The following is a 16,686-nucleotide window of genomic DNA, read 5'->3' as shown; positions in this document are numbered from 1 at the left end:
CCTACTCTCTTCTGGTAGATACCACAGCCAAATGTTGCTACAAAGAAAAGCTATTTCCAAAATTGCTCAGGGTGAAGGTTTCCATTCTCAGCTTTACTTTGGCCAAAGAGACCAGAATTTATTTATTGTGAAAGAGCATAGACTCTGGATTAAAGCACATTTACATAAATGTCCATTGAACTTAATTGATCCTCTTGATGGCTGACTCTGGCCTTTTCACAATCTTTTTGATATTCCAGAAGATACATGAACAAGAACAAGAAGAAGAAATATTTTTTTTAAAGTTAGATATTAAGAAGAGAAAAAGATGGAGGTAATTAATATTTTTCAAGTACTGAAAATAAGTGTTGGTGAAGAGGAGATGGGAAAATATGAAACATGAAAACACAAAATCAGAAAAGAATTGGAAAGACATTAGTTCCTTGAGTTTGGGGAAGCTGTAAGGTGATCAAATCCAGGACTAACAGTAGATTTTTTATCCCAGATAAAAGACAATACACTTCAGAGTGTTAGTATTACTCAAACATCTGCTAGGGCACAGGCAGTGCTACACAGGCACTGTTCAAATAGTAATTCTGAAACCAAAATAAAACTGAAACTGCTGTGGATGGAGGCAGGAGGTATTTGTTTTATGTAACAAGCTCACATGCTCTTTACTTCACTAAAGAAAGATACTATGTTGTTCTTTTTGTCTGTAATATCCTGTATTTCTTCCAGTCTTAGTTTATGTCTCAGACTTTCTAAGGTAACTCAGGTCTCAGTGGTCATCTGTATGCTGAACTCCAATAGTGTAATATGTATGAAGCTATACATATTATATATGTATATATATATAATGTATATAAATATATTACTTAGATATTTATTATTTATATTATGAACTATATATAATTGTTGCATCTAATTAATATTAATTTATTATTAATATAATATTAACATAACATATAATAATATATAATATATAATATTACCATGATGTATATTATAATATTCAATTATAAAGTTAACATATTTAAAATTATATTGCATATAATATAATATACAAATTTATTATACGTAAAAATGTTTATTATATTTATATTCTATAACGTCTATATATTAATAAAAATATATATAATTTTATATATAATATAAATATAATATATATGTATAAACATGATAGATATATATTTTAAAATTATATATATAATTATAAATATTATAGATATTTACTTATGTATTACATATATATTTATTTATATATAAATATTTATATATTTGTATGTAATATATAAATATACATTTAATAAGTATATTTATATATATTATAAATACTATATATTATTATATAATAATATATTATGTAATTTATATTACATATAATTTATAGAATATATAATATCTATATAGAATTATAATACATATAATATAATAATATATAATGATCTAGCTAATTGATTATATTTAATATATATTTACATGTAATATATAAATATTATTTATTACACATAAATATTTATATATATTTATTTATACATTCATATATATTTATGTATATTATATTCATTCATAAATATATACGAATGTATATATACATTCGTATATATTTATGTATATTATATATCTATATATATATTATATGTATGTAATATAAATATTTATATACAATAAACATATATTATATTATATTATTTTGTATTATACTGTATTATATTCATATTATATATATAATATATAATTTTTATTATATGAATATAATTCATATAATACATTTATATATAAACATAGTAATATATATTGCTATAATATATAGATATAATATTTACATATATTATATAATATATAATCATATATTTTAATATAATATAAAATAATATATTTTAATAATATATCATAAAATTATGTATTATATAGTATATATTTATATCATATATAATGTATAATATTATATATTATGATAGTATGTATATTATATATAATTTAAAATATTATACATATATATATATATATATATATATATATATATATATATATACAGTTTATGATATTGGGTTGGCCAAAAATTTCACTTGGAAAACCCAAAAAACTTTTTGGCCAACCCAATATAAATTAGAATATAAAATTATTGTCACTGTCAATATGTATATTATACACATAATATAATATAATTAATAAAATATATGAATATATGAATATAATTATGTATTATATATAATTTAAAATTTATATTTATATTAATTATAGTATAAAATTATTTTCACTACCAACTTTTATAAAGTTTCAAATAACATAAATTTTGCCCCATTAGAATGTGAAAGTCAATACAAATTTATTCTTTATTTTCTATTAAATTTATATGTGTGTGTAGTGTGTGTATATATATATATATATATATATATATATATATATTCATTGGCTACTTAATACATAAAGACAGTGCTACGCAGTGGTGTGAAGAGGAGTTGAAGAATTCATGGCCCTAGCTCCGTAAGACTCATGAAGAGTACAAATCATCTATTTCACTAATACTTCTAAGATATGATACTGACTTTTAAAAATTATTATTTTTATTGTGAAGAGCACTTAACATGAGATCAACCCTCTTAACAAATTTTTAAGTGTGCAATACACTATTGCTGACTATAGGCACAGTGTTTTAGAGAATACCTACAGAACTTATTCCTCTTACATAATTGAACCTTTATACCTGTTGATTAACTATTCCTCATTTCCTTCTCTGCCCTCAGCTCATGGTAACTGCTCTTCCACTCTGTGATTCTGAGTTTGACAATTTAAGATACTTCATATAAGTGAGTTCCAGCAGTACTTGTCCTTCTGGGACTGGATTATTTCACTTAGCATAATGTCCTCCAGGTTCATCTCTGTTGTTGCATATGGCAGAATTTCCTTCTTTTTTCAATGCTGAATAATATTCCATTTTAAGTATATACGACACTTTCTATCCATTCAACCATAAGTGGGCATTCAAGTTGTTTCCATATCTTGGCTATCATGACTAGTACTGCAATGAACATGGGAATGCTAATAGCTCTTGGAGGTCCTGATTTAAATGATTTTGCATAAATATCCAGAATTGGAAATTTTGGATCACAAGGCAGTTCTATTTTTATTTTTTTGAGAAACCTCCATACTGTTTACCATAGTGGGTGTTCTTATTTATTTATATTCCAACCAGCAGTGTAAAAAGGTTTCAATTTTTCCATATCCTTGCCAACACTTGTCATTTCTTCTTTTGATACCAGCCGTCTTAACAGGTATGAGGTGATAGCTCATTGTGGTTTTGATTTGCATTTCCCTACTGATTAGTGTCCTTTAGCATCTTATTTCATGTGTACTACAATTTTAAAGTTATAAAAGTGTAGTGGAGAGAGAGAGAGAAAGTATGGAGAAATGTGGGAAGGCTTCTTGAAGAAGGTGGGCTTTGCTATGAAACTTGAAGATGAATAGAATTCTAGATGAATAGAACATATTGCACAAAAGGATATACCTCTTGGGTATATACTATTTTTTCTTTTATTTATCACATTCCAAAATTACCTTCCGATTCTCTAAGTTCTTTACTTTGATAAATTAGATTCCTATGACCTGTATTATAATAGTACTATCTATACTCATAACGTAATATTAAAAGTATTTTTACAAGAGTAATTACTTTTTAAATATGTATAACAACCCTGCAAAAAAGATACCATTAACCCCATTTACAGATAAGCAACTGAATACCCAGGCATGTTGATGGCAGAATGACAGTCTTTGAAACTAAACCCAACTTTAAAAATTTTACAACTAGTACATCTCTAACTTGAAAGATTATTTTTTTCATTTAGAAAATAAGTTGTATTATTTTGTATCTGAGTAAAAAACACAATATGAAGTATAATGTGTCCCCTTTTAATTCTTAGAAAATGAATAGCTTACTCAATTTTGAATGTTAATAAAAGCATAGATATTTGTTCCCATTTCTAAAGATGACATGCATAGAAAGATATATTAAAAATTTTAAAAGTAGCTCTTAATTAGTGATGAATTTATCAGAGATACCTGTATGCATCTGAAAAAAGAGAAGTAACTCTTTAAAAAGCTGCGGTTACAATGTTTTTCATTAATGACATATTATTATTTAAAATTCTCCTTGGGTGGAATTGTCCCATATTTTTAAATACACGACTTAAAACTCCATATATTTATAAATGTTAAGAGAGATTCTAAAATATATTTCATTCTTTTCACTCTCGTCTTACTTTTACCTTCTTCCATCTGATGCTCTCCGTGAAGGAATAGCTTATTCTCTTCTATGATACTTTTAAAAGGTTGAATGTATATACTTTCAATTTTAAAATGTTTGAAGCAGACAACAAATGTTGAACATGTGGTAGTGAATGATGGGTGACAGAAAAATTGACAGTTTTTAAAAAATTCTTTTTCTCTAATGTTCCCCATAAAAGGCTTCATTTCCTATGACACTGACAATACATTTTCATCATTAAAAACTTTTGATAATATATTTAGTGGCTCTTGAAACAGGAAAAGAGTCCTTTAATGCTCACTCTTATTTCCTTTTTGTAGAGCCTACCCAAAAGAATATCAATATACTGAAATATGACAAAAGAGCTATAGTTTTTCCCATCCTAAACATTGCTCAGCCTCAGAAATAGTTTTAAAAAAATCATTGTCTCCAAAAATGCACTTGGCCCAGGATTTTCAATCAGACCACTTATCTTTTCCAATGTCAACCTCTTCTTTTAAGCCTTGAAGATCTATACTAAGGCAATGCATTACCCAACAATATTTGTCAACTGTCCATTAATCTCTGAAGGTGATGATTCAGACCCTGAAAGGGGCAGGAAATCTACCTTTCACCTCCTTTTTTTTCACTCATTTTTTGTTCCTACAATTTAAAATATTGTCTTCTGTGAGAAAAACTCTAGAAATAATCTATACTAATATATCTTCTCATTATTTATACATTGAAGTAGAAAGCTAAATATACTTAAAGCTATATCATAGGGTATTATGTTATGTAACTTTGTACACAAATAGGCATAATATACCATCCGAATAAAATTTAAATCCACTTCTTTCCTGAATAAAATAAGGCTTTTAAAGCTCTAGATAGATGCACAGATGTCCATATAAATGCATAGACATATGTACACCTATATTTCAGTCAAAAGAATTTTTCAACAGATAAAAAAATTTAGACAAATAGTATGGACAATATAATTAATTTGTGCAATACAAATATGATCCCTGCCAATTATCTCATGGTTTATTGTATAATGCAAGAGCCCTAATTTCTTGTTCCATCACCAAACTTGCTATTTGAGGACACAGTACTAACCTTTTTCAATTGTAGTTTTATCATCTGTAAATGGTAATAAGTATATCTTATTGATCCCGTGGCCACCTGGAAAAACTGAATCTTGAATTGCTTCTGTCGATTCTATTGTGTCAACTCAGAATTAAGATTTTGATCAATTATGTACTCATGATCTCTTTTAGGTCTATCCCATTCACTTCTTTTCTCCATAATTTACCACTTTTCTTTTCTCATGAAAATGTGAGAAAAAATTATTCTTGTTACTATCATAAAAAGAACCTCCTTAATTATCCTTGAAGGAGCTTAACAAACAGAAACTGTTCCAGACCAAAACTGATCACTGAGCTGTTTTCCAGCTCCAACTCTAATATTCTACATTTTACCACCTTCCTAATCCAATGAAGTTGACCTACATGTGTTTCTTGCTGCAGAGATATTGTGAGGTTGAAACAAACATTCATGAAGGGCTTTGATCTTCTGAACAGAAAAAACCTTGTTAGATGAAAATATTCTTTCATGGTTGGGTGTCTGGGCTCTTTCAATTGCCATAGACAATATAAAAATTTCAGAAGATTATTATAGGGATAAGAAGACTGTCCTTTGCAGGGAACTTTTCTTACAGTCTTAGCACTAGAATTCATTAGCCATTCAGAAAGGAAGAGATTTTAAAACATCCCAATGTCCCAAAATCATCCCTGTTAAATTTCTGTGGTCAGCCCTCATATCTTTTCATGTGTATGTAGATATCTAGTTAGTGACTTTGAGAGACTTCATGAAGACAAGTCACCACAATTTTTACTCTTTCACCACTCTGTCACTCTTCCTTAAATAGACACTGAGTTCCTACTTATTAAAAAAAAAAAGTAAATAGAAGGCCTTAAATGAGGCATAAGAGTAAATTGTTAAATAACCACAATATATTGAAACAATTTTGTTACTAACATTTTTGTATGTTTATTCAGATAGAGAACAACTATATGGAGAAAGGAGGAACCAACTTCCTAAACTTGGCCTTTTTCCTGAATGGTTTAACTAAGTTAATAATTTAATTAACACTGTTATAAATATAGGAGTTGTCACACAAAGACAATAGTTAATACATCTAACTAATTTTTCTTTCTGAAAATTTATTCACTCTACATTTTACCAATATTACTCTTATGATCATTCTCCTAATTATTCTTGTACCTCTCTGAGACTGGCTTTCTTTCCTCTAACCTCTATTCTTCTGCTAGAGTGAACATGCCAATTATCTGCTAAAAATCCTTCAATTACTCCCAGCACCTAGAACAGTGATTTCCAAAATGGGTGTATCACTCTCTCTCCCAGAAATAAACTTGGTAAATTACTGATATAAACTAATAAAATATTAGAATTTCCACTTATGATTTATCACATCCTTTAAAATAATGTTCTGTTTGTGTGAACATTTTATAGTATTTTTAATATATTGGTACAATAATACTTAGATATCATTCATAAAGAAATATGTTCATATTAAAAATGGGTTGTTAAAATATTTTTAATTATAAAGATACACAAACAAAATAAGATACCACTACACACCTATGCAAATGAGTAAAATTAAAATAACTGACCTTACCAAGTGTTGGTAAGGATGTTGAGGAACTAAGTTTCTCATATATTGCTAGGGGGAATGTAAAATGGTACAAAAAAATTTAGAAAGAGTTTGGTAGTTTTTTTAAGAATGTAAGCACACAAACCACCATATAATCCAGCCATCTCCATCTTAGGTATATACTCTAGAGAAAAGATAATTCATGCCCATACAAAACCTCTACATGAATGTTCATAGAAGCTTTAATTGGAATAGCCAAAATCTGGAGAAACCCAAATTTCCATCATCAGGTAAATCACTTAAATATATATATATATATATATATATATATATATAATGAAATACTTCTCAGCAATAAAAATGAATGAGCTATTGATATCCACAACTAGGTGAATCTCAGAATAATTATATTGAGTAAAAGAAGCCAGACAAAACATAGTACATACTGTATGATTCCATGTCTATAAAACTGTAGAAAATGGAAATGTAATCTATAGTGAAAAGAAATCAAATCAGTGGTTGCTTGGAGGTGGAGAGTGGGGTCAGGTGGAAAAGAGAGATAACTAAAGGACATAAGAAAATTTTATAGGTATTGTGTATGTTCACTTTTCTTCATTGTGATTAGTATTTAATGGATATATACATATATCAAAAATTGTGAAATTAGACAATTTAAATGTGTAGTGTTTACTGTATGTTAATTATATCTCAATAAAGCTGTTTTAAATGTTTAATATGAATTTGAAAGTACAGTTAAGATGGTGGAATAATAAGACCCTGAATTCACCTCCTCCTATGGGCACACCAAAGCTACAACTACTTATACAGCAACTATCTATGAGAATGATCTGAAGACTAGTAGAAACAATTTTCCAAAATTAAAGATAAAAAGAAGGATCCACAGTGAGATGGGTAAGAGAGAGAGAAATGTGGTGTAGTCAGGATTCCCTCCCTCGTGGTTCTTGATCCACAAACAGGAGGAATATTATAACTACAGGGTTCTTTCTGAGGAATTATGTTTCTGAGCCCCACATTGTGTTCCACAACCTGGGGTCCTGCAGCAGGAAAATGAATCCCTGGAATTCCTGGCTTTGAAAATCAGCAGTGTTTATGTTCAGGAGAGCTAGAGAGCTATAGGAAATAGAGACCTCAATCTTAAATGTTGCACACACTCCAAGCCCTGGCAGAGAGGGAGTATTTTAAAGATGCCTGTTTCAGATCCACTTGATGATCTTGGAGATCTTCTGAAAGAGGCAGGAGACAACTTGGGTCTCTCCTTGAGGTTGGAAATTCTAGTAGCAGCCATTTATGAAATTTAATTTTGCCATGTTGACACTGGCACTGGTAAGCACCATTTTGGAATCCTCTCTGTAGCCTATTAGCACCTGGGACTTTCTCTACCCATCAGTGGGCCCACACTAGCAGTGCGCTCCTGGGCATTGCAACTAGCTATGCCAGAGGCATTCCCCACCCACCAGTGTACTGTCAGCAACTGCACAAGGAAGGCCCTTTCAGTTAGCAGGGCAAGGGGCCAGTCCCACCTACCAGTAAACCCATAGTAGTTAGCCCCAACACAATAGAGGGGCTTATGCAGTCCACATAGGGGATACCCTTTGAACATCTGGCTCTGATGCTGAGAGAGGAGCATGCTGCTGGGCCCCCTAGGACATATATATGACACCACTTCTCCAATATTGGGAGGCATAACAAACCCATCTAATACATACAAATAGAGAATTAAGAAAAATGAAGAGAGCACAGAGGAATATGTTCCAAATGAAAGAATAAGACAAAACCTCAGAAAAAGAACTAAACAAAACAGAGAAAAGCAACCTACCCAATGAAGAGTTCAGGATAATGATCATAAAGATGCTCAGCAAGTTCAGGAGAAGAATGAATGAATGGTGAGTTTCAACAAATTAGAAAATATAAAAAAGAACAAATCAGAGCTAAGAATACAAAAACAGAAATGAAAAATACACTAGAAGTAATGCAGAGTAATTAGATGATACAGAAAAAAAATGGATCAGCAATGTGGAAGACAGAGTAGTGGAAATCACCCAAACTAAACAGAATAAAGAAACAAATTTTAAGTCACGATAGTTAAGAGGCCTCTAGTACACTAATATCTAGTATACTAACATTTTCATTATAAGCATCCCAGAAGAAAAAAAGAGAAAGAAGAAATAATTTGAAGAAATAATAGCTGAAAACATTCATAATATGGGAAAGGAAACAGACATTCAGGTGCAGAAAGCACAGAGAGTCCCAAACAAGATGAAACCAAAGAGGTCCACACCAAGACACACTATAAATGAAATAACAAAAAATAAAGATAAAGAGAGAGTCTTAAAAGCAGCAAGAGAATAAAAACAAGATACTTACAAGGAACTCCCCTAAGACTATCAGCTGACTTTTCAGCAGAATCTTTGTAGGCCAGAAAAGAGTGGCACAATATACTTAAAATGATTAAAAGGAAAAACCTATAATCAAGAATACTCTATCTGGCTAGGTTATCATTCTGAATTAAAGAAGAGATAGTTTTACAGAAAAGCAAAAGCTAAATGTTTGTCACAACTAAATTGGTCTTACAAGATATGTTACAGGGACTTCTCCAAGCAGAAAAAGAAACCTATAATTATAAATCAGAAAATTATAAAAGAAAAAATCCCACTGGCAAAGGCAAACATACAGTAAAGGTAGTGAATCAACCACTTATAAAGTTAGTAGGAAGGTTAAAAGATGAAAGTAGTAGAACAATCTATATTCACAATAAATAGTTAAGCAATATGCAAAATAAAAAGATGTAAAATATGATGTCAGAAACATAAACAGTATGTGAGAAGGTTAAAAATCTTGGGCTATTAGAATGCATTCGAACTTCAGAGGTTAATCAACCTAAAATAAACATTTATATTGTTATATATGAACCTTATGGTAAGCATAAACCAGAAAACTACAATAGATACACAATAAAAAAATGAAGAGAAATTAATCCAAACATAACACAAAAGAGAGTTATCAAATCACAAGGGAAGAGAGCAAGAGAAGACAGAAACAGAGAGGAACTACAAAAACAACCAGAAAACAAAATGGAAATAAGTATGCACCTAATAATAATTGTTTTAAATGTGAATGGACCTAAATGCTCCAATCAAAAGACACTGAGGGGCTCAATGGATTAGAAAAAAAAAAAAAGTCATATATATGGTGATTACAAAAGACTCACTTCAGATCTAAAAACACACACAAACAAAGTGAGAGCATGGAAAAAAATTATTCCATGAAGATGTAAAGGGAAAGAAAACTGGGGTAGCAGTATTTATATCAGACAAAATAGATTTTAAAACAAAGATGTTAACAAGAGAAAGAGAAGGACATTACATAATAATAAAGGGACCAATCCAACATAAAGATATAAAAGTTCTAATTATATATGCATCCAACATAGGGGTACCTAAATACATAAAGCGAATGTTAACAAACATAAAGGGAGAAATTGACAATAATACATTAATAGTAGGGGATTAACACACCACTTATAACAATGGAGAGATAATTAATAAAAATATCAGTAAGGACACATTGGCCTTGATGGACACATGTTTTAAATGATATATACATATATATGTGTATATATGTATATGTATGTATGTATATATATATATATATATATATATATATATATATATATATAAAATAGTCCATTCAGAAATAACAGAATACTCACTCTTTTCAAGTAAACATGGAACATTCTCCTGGATAAATCACATGCTATGTCACAAAACAAGTTTCAATAAATTTAAGAAGATTGAAATCATATCAAACATCTTTTTTTTTTACAGTGGTATGAGACTAGAAATCAATTACAAGGAAATAAAACTTCAAAAAGCAAAAAAATGTGGCAGCTGAAAAATATACTACTAAACAACAAATGGGTTAGTGTAGAAATCAAAGTGAAAATCAAAAAATACATAAATAAGTAGGTAAATAATATTGATAAACCTTTAACCAGACTCATCAAGAGAAAAATACAGAGGACCCAAGTAAATAAAATAAGAAAAGAAAAAGGAGAACTTACAACTGATGACACAGAAATGCAAACATTTATAAGTGATTTCTACAAACAATTATAAGCAATAAAATGGACAACTTAGAAGAAATGAATAAATAGCTAAATACAAACAATTTTCCAAGACTAAATGAGGAAGAAATAGAAAATATGAAGAGAGTGATTACCAGTAATAAAAGTAAATCAATAATCAAAACACTCCCAACAAACAAAAGTCCAGAATCAAATGGTTTCACAGATGAATTCTACCAAACATTTAGAGGAGAGTTAATACCAATTATTCTCAAATTACTCCAAAATACTGAAGAAGAAGGAATACTTCCAAACTCGTTCTACAAGGTAAGCATCACCCTGATACCAAACCAGACAAAGACACCCAAGAAAAGAAAACTATAGGGAAACATTGCTGAACACACAAAAAGCCTCAAAAATATTAGAAAAACAAATTCAACAGTACATTAAAAGAATCATACACCATGATCAAGTGGGATTTAAGACAGCAATACAAGGACAGTTCAATATCTTCAAGTCAAGCAATGTGAGACACCATATTAACAAAATGAAGAATAAAAATCATATGATCATCTCAATAGACACACAAAAAATCTTTGATGAAATTCAACATCCATTTTTGATAGAAACTCTCAACAGCATGGGTATAGAGGGAACATACCTCAAAATATTAAAGTCTATATATGACAAAATCACAGCCAGCATCATACTAAATGTTAAAAAGCAGAAATAATTTCCCCTAAGATTAAGAACAAAACAAGGATGCCCATTCTCTCCATTTATATTGAACATAGTATTGGCAGTACTAGCCACAGAAAACAGACAAGAAAAATAAATAAATAAATCTAAATTGGGAAGGAAGAAGTAAAGCTAGTAAAGCTCTCACTGTTTGCAGATGTTGCAGATGACATGATATTATATATATATATATATAGTATATAGGGTTTTATATATGTATATAAAATATAATATATTATATATATATAATATATATATATCCCTAAAGACTTCCACAATAAAATAAAACAAGGCTGTTAGACCTAATAGCTGAATTCCATAAAGTTGAAGGATATAAAATTACTATAAAGAAATCTGTTGTGTTTTCTGTACACTAAAAATAAACTCAGAAGGAGAAATTAAGAAAACAATCCCTTTTAAAATTTCATCAGAAAGAATACCTAAGGAAAATAATCTAACCAAGGAGGTGAAAAACTTGTACCTGAAAACTATAAGATACTGAGGAAAGAAATTGAAGATGGCACAAACAAATGGAAAGATATACTGTACTCATGGATTGGAAGAATTAATATAGCTTAAATGACCGTACAACCCAGGCAGTCTACAGATTTAATGCAATTCGTATTAAAATAACAATGGCATACTTCAGAGATCTAGAACAAAGAATGCTAAAATGTGTATGGAACCACAAAATAACCTGAATAAACAAAGCTATCTTGAGAAAAAAGAACAGAGCTGGAGGTACCACACTATCTGACTATACTTCAAACTATACTACAAACCTACAGTAATCAAAACAGTGTTGTGCTAGAAAAAAACAGGCACATAAGTCAATGGAACAGAACAGACAGACCAGAAAAAACCCTAAGCACTTATATAAGTTAATCTATGACAAAGGAGGTAAGGATATACAACTGGGAAATGACAGCATCTTCAATGAGTGGTGCTGTGAAAACTGGACAGCTACATGCAGAAGAATAAATCTGTAACACTGTCTCATAACATACACAAGAATAAACACAAATTTGCTTAAAGACTTAAATTTAAAACATGAAACCTAAAATTCCTAGATGAAACATAGGCAATATGCGCTTTGACATAGTTCTTAGCAATATTTTGGGGGATCTGACTCCTCAGGCAAGGACAACAAAAGCATAAATAAACTCATGGGACTACATGAAAGTAAAAATCTTTTTTGTAGTGAAGGAAATCATCAACAAAGCAAAAAGACAGCCTACTGAATGGGAGAGAACTTTTGCAAATTATATATCTGATAAGGAGATAATATATAAAATATACAAAGAACTCATACAACTCAACATCAAAGAAGTAAACAACACAATTAAAATTGGGCAGAGGACTTGAATACACATTTTTCCAAAGAAGAGAAACAGGGGAAAACACACACATGAAAATGTTTGTGCTCAACGTCACTAATCATCAGTGAAATGCAAATCAAACCACAATTACATGTTACCTCATACCTGCCAGAATGGCTATCATCAAAAAGAAAACAAATAAGTGTTGGTAAGGATGTAGAGGAAAAGGAACCCTCATGCACTGTTGGTAGTATTGTAAATTGGTGCAGCCACTATGGAAAACATTATGGAGATTCCTCAAAAATTAAAGATAAAACTACTAAATGATCCAACAATTTCACTTTTGTGTATTTACCCAAACAACACAAAAACACTAATCAAAAAGATATATGCACCCCTATGTTCATTGCAGCATAATGTACAATAGCCAATATATGGAAGCAACCTAAGTGTTCATCCATAGAGAAATGGATAAAGAAGTCGTGGTATTTATATGCAACTGAATTTTACTCAGGTCATAAAACACATGAAGTCTTGCCATTTGTGACAACATGGATGGATCTAGAAGGTATCACTCTTAGTGAAACAAGTCAGACAGAGACAGTCAAAACTGGATGATATCACTTATATGTGGAATCTAAAAAAAAACAAAACAAATAAATAAACAAAATGAAAACAGACTCATAGATACCAAGAACAAAGGGGAAGTTGCCAGAGGGGTGGATGTGGTGGTTGGGAGATTAAGAAGTACAAACTTTCAGTTATAAAATAAATTTAATAGGGATGTAATATACAAAATAAGGAATATGATCTATCATGTTGTAATAACTTTTTGTGGGGACAGATGGTTGCTAGACTTATTGCAGTGATCATTTTGCAATGTGGTTAAATGTCGAATCACTATGTTGTACACCTGAAAATAACATAATATTGTACATCAACTATATTTTAATTTATTTAAAGTTTGGACCCCATTTACCAAAAAAAAGGCTTAGTATGGTCTACAAGGCTACATATAATCCTCACCACCTTATCCCTTGACAGCCACACAACAACACTCATGTTACCTTAATAATAAATAATTGCTTCCGCACATTAAGCTGTTCCTTATCTTTGTGCCTTTGCTTATCATCTTCCTTCTGCCAAAAACACAGTTCCCTGATTATCTGGCTGTCTAAAATTTTTTGTATCCTTAAAAACTCTATTCAATGATCAGCTTCACTGGAAAGTTTCCCAGGGCTATCTAGGGTCACCCCTATGTGCCACTTCTCTGTGTTTCCCTAACACCCAGGACATACTCATATCTTTGCACAAGTAATTATCTGCACATGTATCTCTTCTCTTCAGCGAGGACAGAAGACTCACTTATTCACCTGGGTATCCCTGCCTGGGTAATATTTTAAAATAATTGTTCAATATAAATTTGTTAAAGTAATATTAAAATAATTACAGTAGACAATGTGCAGGATCTCATCCTGAAAATCATGCTGAGGTTTGTGAGAATATGCTGGGTCAATTGTTTTCTGAGCTTAGATTGAAGACATCATTTAGACATATCAAATATTCATACTGTTATTTTATTGAATTTGCAATTAACATATCCATTTCCACAGTCACTGGGAAAATATGCTCTGTTTCTCTGTGTGGTGGTTGATTTACTGTACCCTGCACTGTTTCCTGGTTACCTCTGCTAATGCTTGATATTTCTACCTGTTATACAAGAATTCTTATGTAAGTTTCCAGGCATAAGCAGGAGGATCTAGGGTGGATTTAAACTAAATCAATTTAAATAGTAGTTATAAACCACGATTTAGATCACTTGTGACAAAACCTAGGCTCAATCATCCTTCCTCCACCTTGTGCCCACCTACTTTTTGATGAAACCTTAATGCATGTGCTTCCAGATCCAGACACACTAAGAGTTATATTTAGAAGACTGTAAATCATTTTTGCACATTTAAACAAGCAATGTTTAAACTTCATTTTAAGGTAATTAGCAAACCAAATTGTATCTGTTTTTTTTTTTTTTTTTTGGTTATCAGATCAAACACTCTAATGTTAACAGTCTTGTCTCATTCCAAATTTTTGCTATTTAACGTAAACTAGATTATTCTGCTCCTTGGTTATTCCCCATTTTATTAAGTGTTTGAGCAATTTCTCTGTTCTTTTATAATTATAGCAAATTTTGTCCAGGAGTAATTCTACCACCATTCAATATTATTTCCATATGTTATCCAAATTTGACTTGACTAAGGTAATCAGTCTGTCAGGACTGAGTTTTTCCAGTGTTTCATTTCTATATGCCTCAAAAGTAGTTCATACCATTTTTTTTTCTCTCAATAGACGAGAGGTCTTGCCTCCCTCTATACTTAACAACTTCATTTATACTCTCAGTTTCAACTATTCCTATCTCCCTACCTTATTCACAGAACCTGAATTGTTCACCTACCTCCCACACCACCCAAGAGTTCCCATATGCATTCGAAGAGTCCAAATAGGCTTGATTCAGGTACCTTTCTTCCCTTCATAATGAAACAAGAACATGCCATTTAAAACGAGAAATTTTATTTATTTTTTTTACATAAATACAGATTGGGTGAGTTATTACTTCCAAGTGAGCATGAGCCAAATGTTGACTTGCATGTCCCAAATGTAAGCTTTTTGCTGCTTGTTTATTAGTGAATTAGAAATGAAATACATCTTCCTATTTTATCCTCATTTTCCAATTTGTCTGTTTAGCATATATTGTATCAAGAGGGATCATATGGGCAAAACATTCTTAAACCTATAGAAAGATAGTCTATTATGAGAAAGGTCAATAAAAAATATTCATTGTTATTCCTGTATGAAAGAAACAGGCTTAGCCTTAAGATATGTAATAGATTCCTCAATTGGACTGAATTTTTCACCTTCTCCTTGTTCACAGCTTTGTCATATGACCTTTCTGTGCCTTCCACCTCCATGGTCAAATGTTCTTCACCACTACTTGACTTTGGGTTTGATTGCGTGACTTATTTTGGCCAATGGAATGTTAGCAAATATGATATAAGCAGAGACTTGAAAAGTGCTTACTCTTTTGAGCATACATCCTTCATCTTGGTCATCTCCATGAGAAACATAGGAACCCTCCCACACTGTTGGTGGGAATGTAAATTAGTACATTCTCACTATGGAGAACTGTATGGAGATTCCTTAAAAAAACTAAAAATAGACCTACCATATGATCCAGCAATCTCACTCCTGGGTATATACCTAGGGAAAACCATGGTTTGAAAGGATACATGCACCCCAATGTTCACTGCAGCACTGTATACAATAGAAACATATGGAAGCAACATAAACGTCCATCGACAGATGAATGGGTAAAGAAAATGTTTTACATATATACCATGGAATATTGCTCAGCCATTAAAAAGGACGAAATAATGCCATTTGTAGCAACATGGATGAACTTAGAGATTATTATACTAAGTGGAGTAAGTCAGGCAGAGAAAGACAATTATCATATGATATCACTTATATGCAGCATCTATTAAAAAAATGATACAAATGAACTTATTTACAAAACAGAAACAGACTCACAGACTTAGAGAACAAACTTATGGTTACCAAAGGAGAAAGGTGGGGGTGTGATAAATTGGGAGTT

Source organism: Phocoena sinus, chromosome 13, assembly GCF_008692025.1.
Source record: "Phocoena sinus isolate mPhoSin1 chromosome 13, mPhoSin1.pri, whole genome shotgun sequence".
In the NCBI taxonomy this organism is placed as follows: domain Eukaryota; kingdom Metazoa; phylum Chordata; class Mammalia; order Artiodactyla; family Phocoenidae; genus Phocoena; species Phocoena sinus.
This window is presented reverse-complemented; position numbering follows the sequence as displayed.